Genomic DNA, 7,552 nt, shown 5'->3' with positions numbered 1-7,552 from the left:
TAAAGCTTTTGCTTAAGAGCTGCTTAAGCAGATCCTGACTTCCAGCAGGACAAGAGAGGTCAACCGGTCTCAAGGCCCCACAGAAGACCTGAATGAGCATAAGAATACGGTTTCTTCACCTGCTGGCCCCATGACTTCACCCTGCACAATTCAGCCAATCAGTGATCTCTACACTCCAGCCCATGCCAAAACCCTTAAAATTCCTAGCACTAAACTACTCAGGGAGACAAAGTTTGAGTTTTCCTCCCGTCTCCTCATTTGGCAGCCCTACAGTGAAACCTCTTTCTCCGCTGCTAATGGGTATATCTATGGATTGACTTGCCACACTCATGGGGCAACAAACTTATGATTTCAATCCAACATGATATGACAACCTGACATGGCAAGAGTGGGTTCAGCTTGTTCAGAAGGTAAAGGACTCTTCAGCCAGTGCAGGTCATCCCTCCTGAGAGGAGTAACATAAACAGTTCTTTGCATCGTTGTTTCCTATTTTACAATGTGCCTAGGATTTTGTCTTTAATTCAGATGTGGTAATGCCAGTAGATCAGGAGTCAAACACCATTGAAAAGATAGTTTGGGCCGGGCATGGTGGCTCATGCCTGTAATCCCGGCACTTTGAGAGGCTGAGGCAGGCAGATCACTTGAGGTCAGGAGTCCAAGACCAGCCTGGCCAACATGTTGAAACCCATCTCTACTAAAAAATACAAAAATTAATCAGGTGTGGTGGCACAGACCTTTAATCCCAGCTACTCAGGAGGCTGAAGCAGGAGAATCACTTGAGTCCAGGAGGCGGAGATTGCAGTGAGCTGAGAACACGCCACTGCACTCCAGCCTGGGTGACAAAACAAGACTCCGTCTCAATAAATAAATAAATAAATAGAAGAAAAGATAGTTTATCACTCATGGTTCCCAAGAGAGGGGCATGACACACTGAGGGCCACAGGAGGAGGCACAGGGGCAGTCAGGAGGGAGAAGGGGAGGAGAAAGTATGGACCAGGGCCAATACTGTCCTTTTTGAGGCAGTAAATGGTCGAGGTAGGGTAGAAAAGCTGAGCGGTGGTAGGATTGGATAGTTTGAATAATTTCAGCAGACTCTTGGACATGCAGGTCATCCCTAGTTATCTGGTACCCTCCTCTGGGGCGATTTAGGGCAGAAGGAGAATGCCCTGTGCTGCAGGAGCCTGATGAAGGAAAGCGGATGTGGATATGTACTTGGGATTTGTTGGCTTGCATACCACAGGTGTGCTCACAGGAAACTTGTTAGCCTTCTCTAGGAAATTAGCTAATTAACAGTCCCCCCACCCCCAGGTCCACAAGACTCCAAATATGTCAAAGCATCGTAAAATACAGAAAGTAGAAAATACGATTAATACAGCTCCATTGTCTTTACAGATATCCGTCATAACCGTGTCAAATGCTGAAAGGGTAGGCTTAAAGCATTTTGTCTGCAAACAAAGCTGGCAGAAATCAGCATGTATTCAGGTCAGCTGGTTTGTATTCATCCGCAGCTTGTTCTAGCTCCTCTAAGGATGCCAAGTCCTCCCAGGGGCTGTTTTCTTTCCACAAATTCATTTGTTAACTGATGGCATAGCCCAGTAAAAGTATTTGTTGCATATTGAATGTGCTCCCCATCACAAGCACTGATGAAAAGTGAAACCTGTGAGAACAGTGTTTCCACGTCAGGAACAGTAGGCATGGAAAACCTCACAAACAAAACAGCAAGAACCCTCAAAAGATGTTCCTATATATCAGGAGCCCCAAGCACAATACCCAGATGATGTAAGTTCTTTGCAGGGAATTCTCTACTCCAGTCAATCAGTTCACAAAGCTGAGTCATTTGCCCTTGAGTTGAGAGCTGTGGTTCATTGGTCACATATTGCTTTGGGGCAGGCATCATTCCCTCATACAACCCAAGTGGTAGAGGCAGCTTAGGCAGGACTAGGTGCCACTCTGGGAGGAAGGACTGCCGCAATTTAGCAGAGGGATTCAAACATTTTTCCAGGAGTGGATAAGCTAATTTACAAGGGACCGAGACAATAATCCAGATTGTGTGGCACTGGCAAAAAGATAAACCTGTAGATCAGTTGAATAGAATTTTGAGTTCACAAATAAACTCATACATTTACAGTTCATTGACTTGGACAACAGTGCCCAAAATCAATCAATGGGGAAAAAATAGCATGCACCAAATGGTTCTGGGACAACTGAATAGACATAAGCAAAAGAATAAATGTGGACCCCCTTGCTCATCCTGTTTATAAAGATTAACTCAAAATCTACCATAGCCCTAAATATGAGAGCACTCCAAAAGCACAAGCAACAACAGCAACAAATATAAATTGGACTACATTAAAATTTAAAAATTTTAAAAATTAAAAAATGTCTTGATACCATCAAGAAAATGAAAAGACAATCCAGAGAATGGGAAAAAATATTTGAAAACTCATATATCTGACAACGAACTTGTATTTACCAACACTATGTAAAGAACTCTTACAGCTCAATAATAAAAAGACAGATAATCCAATTTAAAAAATGAGTGTAGAACCTGAACAGACATTTCTACAAAGTAGATACACAAATGGCCAATAAACACATAAAAAGATGTTCAACATCATTAGACATTAGAAAAACGCAACTCAGAAGCACAATGAAATACAAATCCACCCTCACTGGGGTGATTATAATCAAAGAAACAGACAACAATGTGTGTGAAGAAGGATGTGGAGAAACTCGACTTCCCATTCCTTGCTGAGAATATAAAATAGTCCACCTGCTTTGGAAACATTCTGGCAGTTCCCCACAATGTTAAACCCAGAGTTACCGTATGACCCAGCATTTCGATCCCAGGTATATAGCCAAGAGAAATGAATACATACGTCCATACAAAAGTTTGTGCATGAATGTTCATAGCAGTGCTATCCAAAATAGTAAGAAGTAGAAATAGCACAAATGTCCTTAAACTGATGAGTGGATGAATAAATGTGGTCTGCTCATATGGTGGATTATTATTTGAATCAAATAAATGAAAATAAAAGGAATAAAAATAATGATACATGCTACAACAGGGATGGACCTTGAAAACATTACACTAAGTGAAAGAAGTCAGTCACAAAAGCCACATATTTATATAAAGTATTCAGAATAGCCAAGTTTATAAAGACAGAAAGCACATTAATCCTAATATCTAGGGCTGAAGACTGTAGGGAAGAAGGATTATGAGGTGAATGCTAATGATGATAGGATTTATTTTTGAGTTAATAAAAGTTTTCCAAACTTGGATTGTGGTCATGCTGTCCATTTCTATGAATATACTAAAAACCATTGGATTGTAAACTTCAAGTGTTGATTTTATGGCATGTCAATTATGCACTAATAAAACCGCTAAAAACGTTACTCAGAAAATGCAATAAAAATTACCTTGAAGTTTGAAAAGACGATTTAAATTTATTTAAATTACATCAGATTATAATACTTAAATTTTATGTAGTAATACTTAGGTTTATTTTAAAGTTGTCACCACTTATTTAAATATGCAATCGTGAGCCTGGTAGTTGGTTACCAACTCAATTTCTGTGCTTTGACCAACATCATTGAATTTGAAAGGCAATGTAATATAAGGTCATGAGGGCCTTCCACATTTTTCTACCAGAAATGATGGTAAACCTAGTTAAAGATGGTCTCTTAATACAGTTGACAGGAAATCCTGATCTACCTGGAAAAATCTCTCACTGATATTACAAGACCATGTCCCTTCAAAAGTAGTAACTCATTGCTAAAGAAGGGTAACCTCCCATTTTCATAGCACACTTTTTTAAGAAGTCCTTGATAAGACTCATTTCTATATGTGAGTCACAATTTTTCCCTATAAGTTCACACTCTCAATTATTTAGTGCTCACAGCATAGGTATAATGATACAGAGCTCAATAGTAAAAATGTATATGGTGTCCCTCCTCCTGTGGCTATAGGCCTGACAATGAAAAATGGAAAATTCAGATAATTGAGAATCTTCACAATGAGTGATAACGTTTAAAGCCCCAAAGAACATGAAACTAGATAGAGAATAAATCTATTGATAATTTCTAGTTTTAAGTAGCTATGGGTGGCAGAAACTATGTATAATTACATGTAATCCTCCAGAAAAGCCTATACAGATACAAATGAAAAAACATAAACTCAGAGAGGCCAAGCAGGTAGTCTAAAGCTACACAATTAATAAGCACATACAGACTATAAATAAAAATTTAAAAAATATCCCCAGCTCATGTCAAATACAGTAACAAATGTTGACAAGAATGTGTAGAAACTGGAATTCTCATTCCTTGTTGAGAGTATAAAATGGTGTCCCCCACTTTGGAAACATGTTGGCAGCTCCTCAAAATGTTAACCATAGAATCACGATGTGACTCAGCATTGCAATCCCAGGTATATCCCCTAAAGACAGGAGAACATAAGCCCATATAAAAATTATATAGAAATATATACATAGATGCATATATGTATACATATTTAACCAGTAGTAGAGTTTCAAACTAAAAGCATTAATGTTTCATGTCAGTTTACAAAGTTTATTCAACAAGGCTCAGAGATGGTCAGTGGCTTGCTACGAGTTAACTAGCTAGTTCAATTAGAACCAAGACTAGACTCCAGTGTAAGACTTTTGGTGAAAAAGTATTTAGAAATGTATCAGGGGATTCCTGGGGTGTAATTCCCTACCTTTGATGAATACTGAGATTTCTGTTCTAGGTCAAGGAGCTGACATCTTTTGTTAACTTTTCTTTTTTCTCTTCTCGGTCCTGTTTCACTCTAAGGGTTTGAATTGTAAATTCTATTATAAATATTCACTTTGATTTTTTCATCTTTTACAATTTTCCCCCTTTCTATCCAGAAGCTGATTATTAAGAGCTAAATGTGCCTATTCAAATGAACTAGGAAGTCGAATAATTGTACAGTGGAATTCGAGCCCCAGTTCTTTTGGGAAGGTGGTAATAGTCTAACCTGACTAACCAGCTTTTTAAAAAATCCGCTGAGCAATACTATTCAATTGTACTTCACTTAAGTAATGTAGATTTGGAACCAGTCAAAACTGCCTACTTTACAAAAACTCTTCTTCTTAACTTACTAGTTCCAAAACATAAAAATATTACATTTCAGAATATGTCTTCAGTAATGAGTTCTGCCAATTTGAAAGTAAGAAAGTCTAGCAGAATGTGTGAATGCCAAAAGAAGAATAATAGATGAAATTCAAGAAATCTATAGACGGTCTTTAGATTCAGTATTTTTCATATTCTTGGTACATTGGCTCATTTCTTTCTCTTTCTTGTTTCTAAACTCCCAATCAACATAGTGATGTATTGCTAACCAATTTGGTGATATTTTTACATTCATTAGAGTACTAGAGGCTATATTATATAAAATATTTCTTTGTGCCCTGTTACTTTGGCCTGCTTTAGTTTTACTCCTTTTCCTTTATTTTTAATGGCTTTAGAGTTTAACTCTCTCAAGAGAAATAAGGTGCTAGTGAATATTGTCTATTTCAGGCCCTTACCTTCCTGGACACAATAACTGGCCAGAAATGGGCCCAAACTAGGCTCATTCAAAATCCACCTTTTCTTTTGAGACTTTTCTAAATGGAGCTGGCAGAACAGTCTGTTTGGACTACGATTCTACTGAAGCAGGACTCTAGCTGTGTCTCTCCTTCCAATGTCATACTTACGACCGTGAGGACCCTCTGGCTCCTCCTCTCCATTTCTGGATGGTTTTCCCAGTCTCCTCCATAAAACCACCTGGTTCGGAATCACATATTGTCAGACGACCTGCTACCACTCCGAGTTGTTGGCATCTACTGACCTTTGGCTCACTCATGTCCTTTCCAGGAGATTCGACCTTCTTTCTAAAACTATACATTCATTATTCTTGGTGATTTCAATATCCAGATAATCTTCCTAAAATAGACCCCTTGGTTCTTTGACTTCCTCTCAAATACACTTGTTCTCCCCAACTGAGCATCTCCCTTCCATCCTCATAGCCTAGACTGTCATTACTTATAAGAACAAACTCTCCATAACGAAATTTCAAGCATTGCATCCTACCACTTATTGTTCTAAAATGCTCACTCTAAAACACAGTCCTCCCACCTCCTCAAAACAAAGAACTTGCCTTTTCATGATCTAATCCCCTCTTCTAACTGTTCTCATTACCCAGCTGAAATTACATGATTGATATTTTATAATCACTCTCTCAACCACACTTTCAACTCCTTCCTTCTTTTTCAGGCTACTGCGCTAGCAAAACCCAAACAGATCTTCTCTATCTTTCCACTCACCCCACCCTAGCATAGGTACAGGTAAACAATCTGGGCCTATTGGACCCCCCAAGGCCAAATGGGTCCACATTGAAACACACCTTCCTTTGGCTGGGCACGGTGGCTCACGCCTGTAATCCCAGCATTTCGGGAGGCTGAGGAGGGCGGATAATCTGAGGTCGGGAGTTTGAGACCAGCATGAACAACGTGGTAAAACCCTCTCTCTACTAGAAATACAAAAATTAGCTGGGCATGGTGGCGCATGCCTGTAATCCCAGCTACTCGAGAGACTGAGGCAGGAGAATCAATTGAACCCATGAGGTGGACGTTGCAGTGAGCCGAGATCTTACCACTGCACTCCAGCCTGGGTGACAGAGAGAGTTGCTGTCTCAAAAATGAAACAAACAAAACAAAACGAAAAAACCAAAAATGCATTCTTCCTGAGGAGTCATTTAAAGTGCATGACCATTGGCCTCAAGCTGGCCCTGAATGCAGCCAGGCAGTCAGCCGAGCTTCCCTTGCCCTCTTATTCTTCTCCCCTCAAGCCTATAATACATCCGCATTCTGTTCACTGTTGTCTGATGAGTTTACACTCTATTTCTCTGAAAGATATGGAAACAAGGTGCATTAATAAGGGTTCTCCAGAGAATCAGAATCAAATATGTGTGTGTGTGTGGAAGGATGGGTGGATGGATAGATAGATAGATAGATAGATAGATAGATAGATAGATAGACAGACAGATACATAGATAGATAGATACATACATAGATAATAGACAATAGATAGATAGATAGATAGACAGATAGATACATAGATACATAGATAGATACATAGATAGATAATAGACAATAGATAGATAGATAGACAGATAGATACACAGATACATAGATGATACATAGACGATAGATAGATAGAAACATAGATACATAGATAGATACATAGATAGATGATAGACAATAGATAGATAGATAGATACATAGATACATAGATACATAGATAGATGATAGACGATAGATAGATACATAGATACATAGATAGATGATAGACAATAGATAGATAGGTAGATAGATAGATAGATAGATAGAGACATAATTAAGGCAATAGTTGATACTGCAGTCTCAAGTCCAAAATGTGCAGGTTGGAACTCAGGCAAGGTTTCTGTGTTGCCGTCTCACAGCAGTATTGCTTCTCGTTTGGGAAACTTCATTTTTGCTCTTAGGGCCTTCAACTAATTGGACGAGACTCA

General features: G+C 39.0%; 1 pseudogene; it reads right to left on the bottom strand.

Moving 5' to 3' along the window:
* Positions 1-803: 803 nt before the first annotated feature.
* LOC110743215 lies at positions 804-2,335 on the bottom strand (annotated as a pseudogene).
* Between the last annotated feature and the right edge of the window lie 5,217 nt (positions 2,336-7,552).

The sequence above is a fragment of the Papio anubis genome, chromosome 3 (genome assembly GCF_008728515.1).
Source record: "Papio anubis isolate 15944 chromosome 3, Panubis1.0, whole genome shotgun sequence".
NCBI lineage: Eukaryota > Metazoa > Chordata > Mammalia > Primates > Cercopithecidae > Papio > Papio anubis.
Note: the sequence above shows the minus strand (reverse complement) of the source record. Positions and strands in the feature narration are given on the sequence as shown.